The sequence below is a fragment of the Anomaloglossus baeobatrachus genome, chromosome 1 (assembly GCF_048569485.1).
Source record: "Anomaloglossus baeobatrachus isolate aAnoBae1 chromosome 1, aAnoBae1.hap1, whole genome shotgun sequence".
Lineage (NCBI taxonomy): Eukaryota > Metazoa > Chordata > Amphibia > Anura > Aromobatidae > Anomaloglossus > Anomaloglossus baeobatrachus.
The window spans coordinates 748,743,695-748,752,737 of NC_134353.1; the positions used below are offsets into that span (position 1 = coordinate 748,743,695).

The window sequence follows — 9,043 nt, forward strand, 5'->3', positions numbered from 1 at the left end:
GTTCCCAGAGCCAGAGCCTGCAGGCAAAAGGGGCTCCTCCAGCACCCATCCAAGCTGGGGAGCGGGTTACCGGTGGGAACCCATTGGAACCGTTTACAGTACACAGGTGCAGGGAAAGGCAGTCACCATCAACCTGCCGGGAGAAACAACACCGCAGCCGTCTGTGGGACCCGTCCATCCAGCCGTGTGTTTTACCGAGAACTGTGTCCTCATCATTGGCTGAGTGAGTACCACCGTGCCGTGCGGCACAGCGCTGCCCCCGCGACCCTGCACCTGGCCAGGCCCCGTAACCCGCCTGCCATCCATCCCTACCCCATCACTGGGCCCCGGGACAACCAACCCCCTACCCACAGAGGGGAGAACTAACATCAAAGCTGCTCCCTGTCACCGCTCCCGGGATCCCCGTCCAGAGCAGCGGTGGTGTCACCAACTTCACCACAACCGTGGGTGGCGTCACGGACAATAACCAAATCCCCACCATCCAATCAAATCCCCCTTTTCACTCACGGGCGAGGAGCGCCGCTCGAGTCCCCGGGATCCGGCCCACCGCTCGAGCCACCACCGAGCAGCAGCAGCCGCAGCAGCAGCGGCCGGACCCGAGCAGTGGGAGAGCGCAGCGTCCCCTCCTCCACCCGCGACAGATCTCCTCCCCTCCTTTTCAACTTTTCACTGGGACTTGTAGTTCGCCACCAGCAGCCTCCTGCCCAGGGCTTGCAAGCTGCAGCGCTGATATTTCTCTGTTTGGCGTTTCCACTCCTGCGTCTCCCCACACCGATCCGCTCAAGGGGTTTCTCCAGCTCCAGGTCCCCCACCGTTCCCTCTCCCCCTGCTCCTCACCTCCCACGGGATCAGGCTCAGCTCCGTCTCCCACTTTCACTGGAATCAGGGTCACTGCGCGCTCTCCGCACCGGGTGTCCCACCACAGCTCACCTGGAACTGACAGGCAGCGTCCTCCCTCCTACGACCAGGACTCCAGGTTGGTAGCAACGCAAATGTGGCTGTGTCGGCGTCTCACTGAGGCCCGCGGGTCACCGTCGCAAGATGGCGGCAGCACCCGCCGGTCCCCGGCAGTCGCTTATCTTGATGAGGAGGTCAGAGCGGGGTAGCGGGGGGTTACTCGGTGAGTCACTAATATCTTCTGTAACCCTTCACCTCTGTCTGCTTCTGCGTCAGCCGCATCTCAGGTTGTCGTAGGCTCGTGGATTATTGTCACAAAATGGCGGTGGTGCACGCCGGTCCCCAGTTGTCACTTGCCTTAGTGAGGGGGATCTGGACTGGGTTGAAGGGAGGTTACATCGGGGGTCGCTGATGTCTCCGATGACACTCCTCCCCTGCTCGCTTCTGCTTCCAGCCGTGGCTCAGACTATCCTAGGCAGGTCTCCTCCGGCTGTACACTGCTCTAAGCCTCAGAGCGTCAGGGCCTCAGGATGGATCTTGGGCTCAGTTTAATGGGAAATAGCGCCTTCCCTTAGTGTGGCAACCTCTCTAGACGAGGTTATGGCTGTCTGAGGGTCGTGCGGGTGGCTGGGCTACTCCGATGCAGTTGGATTAGCAGGAGCTCCCATCTGCATGTCCAGCTCCTCCGGCGACCATCTTGGATCTCCGTTGCAATTGTTTTCTCATGCCGAATCAGTATAAGAAAAAAATTTGGTTATCACTGCCCTTTGAATAACATTGGTCCGAGAGCTAAGCGATAAGAAAATCGGATAGCATTTGTCTGATTTGTATGCTTGTGTGACCCTGGCCTAAAGGTACCGTCACACTAAGCAACTTACCAGCGATCCCAACAACGATAGGGATCGGTGGTAAGTTGCTAGGAGGTTGCTGGTGAGATGTCACACTGCGACGCTCCAGCGATCCCACCAGCAACCTGACCTGGCAGGGATCGCTGGAGCGTGGCTACACGAGTTGCTGGTGAGCTCACCAGCAACCAGTGACCAGCCCCCAGCGCCGCGTGGAAGATGCTGCGCTTGGTAACTAAGGTAAATATCGGTAATCAACCCGATATTTACCTTGGTTACCACCGCACGGAGCTACACGTGCAGAGAGCAGGGAGCAGCGCACACTGAGCGCTGGCTCCTTGCTCTCCTAGTTACAGCACACATCGGGTTAATTACCCGATGTATGCTGCAGCTAAATGTGCACAGAGCAGGGAGCAGCGCACAATGCTTAGCGCTGGCTCCCTGCTCTCCTAGCTACAGCACACATCGGGTTAATTACCCGATGTGTGCTGCAGCTACATGTGCACAGAGCAGGGAGCAGCGCACACTGAGCGCTGGCTCCTTGCTCTCCTAGTTACAGCACACATCGGGTTAATTACCCGATGTATGCTGCAGCTAAATGTGCACAGAGCAGGGAGCAGCGCACAATGCTTAGCGCTGGCTCCTTGCTCTCCTAGCTACAGCACACATCGGGTTAATTAACCCGATGTGTCCTGCAGCTACATGTGCACAGAGCAGGAGCCGGCACTGACAGTGAGAGCGGCGGAGGCTGGTAACAAAGGTAAATATCGGGTAACCAAGGACAGGGCTTCTTGGTTACCCGATGTTTACTGTGGATACCAGCCTCCGCAGAAGCCGGCTCCTGCTGCCTGCACATTTAGTTGTTGCTGTCACACACAGCGATCTGTGCTTCACAGCGGGACAGCAACAACTAAAAAATGGCCCAGGACATTCAGCAACAACCAACGACCTCACAGCAGGGGCCAGGTTGTTGCTGGATGTCACACACAGCAACATCGCTAGCAACGTCACAAAAGTAAACAGCAGATATGCTCATTTTATGCTTCACTCGGCTCTGGGCCGAGTGAAACCGAAAGTAATTTATGTCAGCTACAGGAGTCATCACATGACCCTGTGCTACCATGACAACCACCGGAAGTCATGTGATCACGTCACGTGACTTCCGGTATTGGGTGGTAAGTAAATGTTTACCGCCGATGCTGTTATAATGGTGCTGTCACATATTGATAGCGCCATTTAAGGGGTTAAACAGCACGAGCAGATAACGATTCTGCTCGTGCCTAGCAGGCACACATCTCAGCTGTGAAAATCAGCTGAGAAGTGCGCCGATTGCGGCATGCTGCCGCCGGCAGACCGCGGGCAGTAATACTATGACCGCTAGGACATAATGTTACTGCCCGCGGTCGTTAAGGGGTTAAGATTAAAAGTAAAATTGCCTTTATCAGTTTAATGTATGATATAGCTGAAAATATTAAAACTGCTGTGCGGTACGCCATCACAAGTAGTGTACGTCCATCCGAGACTACGATACATTTCTGCATTAATTTACGACATTTTTACAGCCCTGCTTAGCCACACCACCTCCTAATTATTTTCTCTTTTCAAGCCGTTTGGGGGACTGGTGTAAAAACGCTAAAAGTTGTTCTTTTGTCAAACAGATTAATAGCAGATTTTTTGTTTTAACAGCTTTATGAATCAAGGCCATGGGGTATAAAGAGGAGAGAAACATTGATGCGTGAATATTAATTTATTTTAGATAATCCTAACTTCAAATCCTCCGTTATTATATTACACACTCATGAGATATTAATGCTGTAATAATACAAGGCACACATTTACACTCAGTAGGGAAGTTTCATTGGCGTTATATATAACTGCAGAACATCAATGCCAATGAGAAATGTAAACTGTAAAGAATGAAGCCAGTGGATTCAGATGCAGTCATATAGTCAACCCCTAGAACTACAATGTTTCATAACAGTTAGTGTGTTTCTAGCTGGTAAGCTATATTCGTTAGCCCATTATCACTTATCAGAGGTGTAGCTAGGGGTTCAGCTCAAAAAAATCTGAGTGGGCCCCTGACAAGTAACCCTGATTACAATAGTGGGTAAAGGGGAACCTCAACAGATGACTGGGCTGTTACGAAGAATACATTTCTTACACAAAGGTGACCACTGATATTACCGCCATACAGTGACTGTATAGAGGTAGATACCACTCCTGCAAAACGTAAGAGATTACAGTACAGTTATAGATGGTGACTTACAGCTGACGTTCTTTCTTATGGAGTTGTTAACTTTTCCCATCTTTTGCAACTGGCCCAGATCGCCAAAAAATCTTCTTCCGGCCAGGACACATCTGCAAATTAAAAAAAAAAAAGACACATCAAACTTCTCAAATTTCCATCACTAATCTATTCCAAACCTGCACAAACTCCTCAACACACTGATTTGCTGCTGTATATGTCCCTATTACTACACCTGCTGTTTGACATAACAACAATGCCTTCCTAATAACGCCACCACTGTGCCCCTTACAAAGTAATAATGCCTCCTTTGTGCACTCTAGATGGCAAAATTGCCCCCTGGAAAATATTAATGCCCTGTGCAAATGCCCTAGAAAACAGTGTTTCCATTTCCCCCCTAGAAAGTAATAATGCCCCCTGTGTACCTTTGACAATCGCAATACCCTGAGTGCCCCATAACAATAATGCTTCTTAAGTGTCCACATAAAATTTAACAATGTCCTCTTAGCCGCCCAATGTACAGCTCCCCTATACACAGTATGATGTCCCTACACCTCTCCTATACATATTAAGATGTCCTCACAGCTCTCCTATACACAGTATAATGGGCCCAAAGCTCCCCTATACACAGTATAATGAGCCCACAGCTTTCCTATACATAGCATGATGGGCCCACAGCTCCCTTATACATAGTATGATGTCTACACTGCTTCCACAAAACACTGTATAATTACTCCACACTTTATAAAGGCCCCAACAATAGCCCTCAAACTGCATAATGGCCCCACGTTAGCACACTGTATAATGTATAATGCCCTCAACATTAACTCCCATGTATAATGGCTCTCACACTTTGAGGACCTCCCACACAGATGTCCCTACAATGTATGAGTGGCTCACCCACAGTATGACAGCCCCCCACATTGTATGAGGGCCCCTCACAGTAGTAGAGAAACTGTATAATGTCCCCACATTAGCTTATAAACTGTATAAAGGCTCCCCATTAGTTCCAAACTCTATAATGGCCCCACATTAGCTATAAAACTCTATAATGACCCCCACAATAGCCCGCAAGCTGTATAATGGCCCCCACCCTTTTAAGGCCCCCAAAAGTAGTCATTACAATGTATGAGAGCCTTCCCTACACTGTTTCAGGGAACCCACAGTAGCCCCCGCACTGCATGTTGGTACCCCATTGTTTTTTATGCCCCACAGTCCAGCACAAGTTTTAGTTATTATAACAAACATCATATACTCACCTAAGCCAGGATCCTGATGAGTCCATCGGCAAGACAATGCGCTGTTATAGCTGTGATAGCACTGACACATGTACAGGACATTGGAGTCCCAGTACGATGACATTTCCGCGCTGGGACTCTGATGTTCTGTGCGTATGCTTGTGCCTTGGCCACTTTTTCACCCTGCAGTTCTATAGACTGGAGGCTTAAAGTGCCCTGAGGTTTATACATCGGATAGCGGTAGTGCAGAGAGATCCTGTCTTCCTGCTCTACAGCACAGCTTAACTATACAGGCATGCTGTGCTTGCCGATATAGTTAAAGGGGTTATCCGGCTTCTTTTGACTTTTTTTTTATTACCCTATTGGGCTACATTGGGGCAGGTAAGTAGATAGTGAGCACTTACCTGCCCTGCTGTCAGCCCCTCTCCCCCGGCTCAGAGTGGTCATGTGACCGCTCCTGCCGCGATTTTGCTGCTTCCGGTCATTTCATGTCAACATGGGCAGGGCCATGTTGACATGCAAATCTGGAACAGCATGTCACCTCCCTGCTGGGCGAGTACAGTGTGATGAGCCCCGCCCCCCTTCCCTGCAACCTCCCACACATTCCCCTGCACCTCTTACTCTCCCTGCAACCTCCCCCTGCACTGCTGTGGGGTCCGTGACCTGGGGGAGGGGCCTGGCGGCGGCTGCAGCGGTGTCAGCGCCAGCACCGGCGGGCCCCTGCTCAGGATCGCACATTCAAATGTACCGGCATCACAGATCACAGATACCGGTACATTTGAAAGTGCTGATGAGAAGCAGCGCAGCGCTGCTTCTCATCACTGTCCCGCTGTCTGTGCTCTCTTCAGCACAGCGGTGACGTCACTACTGTGCTGATATGGCCAGAGCACAGACAGCGCGCGAACGTGCAGGAGCGGCGGGGACCGAGGATGGGTGAGTATGTACTCTCTACTTGTGTTCCCTATGGGGATGGGGATGGGGGGGTCGGTGCAGAGCGCCGCGTGCGGTACAGAGCCATATGTGTGTGTGTGTGCAGTGCAGAGCCATATGTGTGCATGTGGTATGCAGAGCTCGATGTGCGTGTGCGGTTCAGAGCCCGATGTGCATGTGGTGTGCAGAGCCATATGTGCGTGTGCGGTGCAGAACCATATGTGCGTGTGGTGTGCAGAGTTATATGTGCGTGTGCGGTGCAGAGCCCGATGTGCGTGTGCGGTGCAGAGCCCGATGTGCGTGTGCGGTGCAGAGCCATATATGTGCGTGTGGTGTGCAGAGCCATATGTGCGTGTGCGGTGCAGAGCCCGATGTGCGTGTGCGGTGCAGAGCCCGATGTGCGTATGCGTTGCAGAGCCATATGTGTGTGTGTGGTGCAGAGCCATATGTGTGCGTGTGGTGTGCAGAGCCATATGTGCGTGTGTGGTGCAGAGCCATATGTGTGCGTGTGGTGTGCAGAGTCCGATGTGCGCGTGCGATGCTGAGTCCGATGTGCATGTGTGTGGTGCAGAACCATATGTGCGTGTGTCTGGTGCAGAGCCATATGTGTGTGTGTGGTGTGCAGAGCCATATGTGCGTGTGCGGTGCAGAGCCCGATGTGGTGTGTGGTGCAGAGCCTATGGTAATCTCATCGCTGTCTGTGTGTGGAGGTTGGAACAGGTCCTGTAGGATTTTGGTGAGAAATCCTGTGAGGGCAAAATCCGCAGAGATATCTACGGACGTTTTACTTTCTGTTATTACTTTATGCAAAAAAAGGCTGTTTTTGTTTCTATTTTTCTTGAGCGATTTATGAGAGTTGAATAATCCGGCTGGACTTAAAAGAAAACTTTTTCTGCGTTTGCCTCAAACTCACAATCAAGCGAGTCAGAACTTCACACAACATATAAATAGTTATGCACAACTGATAAAGAAATATAATGTGTATTTTTTTATTATTATTGTTTTATTTTCAATGGGGCAAAATAAAACACAGGCACTCACAGGAAATTTGTCATGCCAGCAACAGGGGTCATTAGCTAGCCCCCGGCTGTCATGACAGCCCATCCGCAACCTGTGATCGCATCATGGGGCACCAGATGGCGGCTGGGGATGGCACAATTCCCACCGGCACGTGTTAAATTGCGCTGTCAGAGTTTGCACAATCTAACTAGTTAACCGGAGCGGGTGGATCTCCAATCCATCTGCGCCTGTTAGCTGCACATGTCGGCTGATTTGATCAGCATGTGTGCGGAATAATGCACGTTCACCAATCAAGCCCGCATTAATGAGATATACAGGATCCGTTACGTATAGATACATCATTGGTCGTGAAGGGGTTAATATTAACATATTAATTATAATTATTTTATATTAATCACTTAATATTGAGCAGAATTAAGTATGCTGACATCCCCCTATATACTTATGCGCCCACACACAGCCCCCTATATACAGTATGAGACATCACATAGCCCCCTGTATATACAGTATGAGCCCTCATAAAGCCTCCCTATATACAATATGAGCCCCTCTACACACCACATAGCCCCCTAAATACAGTATGAGCCCCCACATAGACACCAATATACAGTATATACACACATCCTATATGCATAAAAAAACCAAAACATATCTCGCTCCCATTCCCCTGGTCTCCGGTGCACTGACTCTCCGCACAGCAGACACGTCCTCCTTTTCCACCAGTGTATTCAACACGAGGATGTGGATGGTGGCGATGTCTGGCATAGGGAGAAGATGTTGAGCGGCAGAGGGCATGGTGTGGCCTGTGGCCGTCTCCTTCCTGCAGGCCACATCCTTGTCCTCCAGCTCTTCTACTTCTGCCCACGGGCCGCACTTTGCCCAGCTTTGATCTAATGTGTCAGACACCCTAACTGTTTGTGATCATTTACAGAATTTTTGCTGATATTTCAGACAGAATCTAACCAAAACTTCCCACATGTATTAAAGTACAATTAAAATTGTTACAGTATACAAATGAAATTGGTATGATAATATATTGAAGTTATTACACCATTTCAAGATTCTTGAAATGGTGTAAGATTATGATTTATTGTCTTTAGGATAGTCATCATTCTGAAATATTTACCATCCTATGAGCTTTTTGGTATATGTTGGTCCTCAGACACCTTAAAATGTTGTCCACTACTCACACAGCTCCTTCTCAACTACAATATTCCCCCACATACAGTAAAAACACCTATTGTTCACTTACGGTGCTGGCCCCGTTCCAGCGACATCTGCGTGGGGGCTCATGTGACTTTATGCCATTTCACCCTGATTTCTTCGAACATAACTGATATCCAGAAGAAGTAAAATAGCAGCAGCAGTTCCAACTTCCTCTGGATGTAAGTTTCAACTGAAGTAAGTGATAATGAAGTGGCTGCATGACTCAAGTGACATAACGTCACAATGAGCCCCAGGAGACACTGTGCTGACATTGCTGGAACGGCACCAAAAGTGATTATAAGGTGTTTTTTACCCTACGTGGCTAGAAGACAAAATAGGAGCACTCCATGGTGAAGTCCTGGTGATAAGAAACAGGGAAGAGTTAATGGAATCTGTGCCGGTCAGGCACAACTCTGATGAGAGAAGCAGTTAAGTACTATATCTTATATACACTGCTGCTCTACCTCTTAAAGAGTGGTTGATTGCAATTACAAGGCAAAATTATCAGAAACAAACGTTGTGGTGGGTGCTGTCACAATGAAGTTAAGGATGAGAAGGTGTAGAAAAGCAACCAACATTTAATAAGACACCAATGCATTTCCAAATTGAACAGATTTCTTCCTCAGGCTATCATCATTGATACAACATGTCTATCCATCCTG

The 9,043-nt window shown here is 49.4% G+C and overlaps 1 long non-coding RNA gene across 1 annotated transcript in view; it reads right to left on the bottom strand.

The window, feature by feature from the left end:
* Positions 1 to 8,542, bottom strand: part of LOC142299511 (uncharacterized) — a 98,516-nt gene extending 89,974 nt beyond the window's left edge. The window contains exons 1-2 of the long non-coding RNA XR_012752657.1: positions 8,428 to 8,542; positions 4,009 to 4,100 (exon numbers count right to left, since the gene is read on the bottom strand). This is a non-coding gene — a long non-coding RNA (uncharacterized LOC142299511). The remainder of the gene's footprint in view (positions 1 to 4,008; positions 4,101 to 8,427) is intronic.
* Between the last annotated feature and the right edge of the window lie 501 nt (positions 8,543 to 9,043).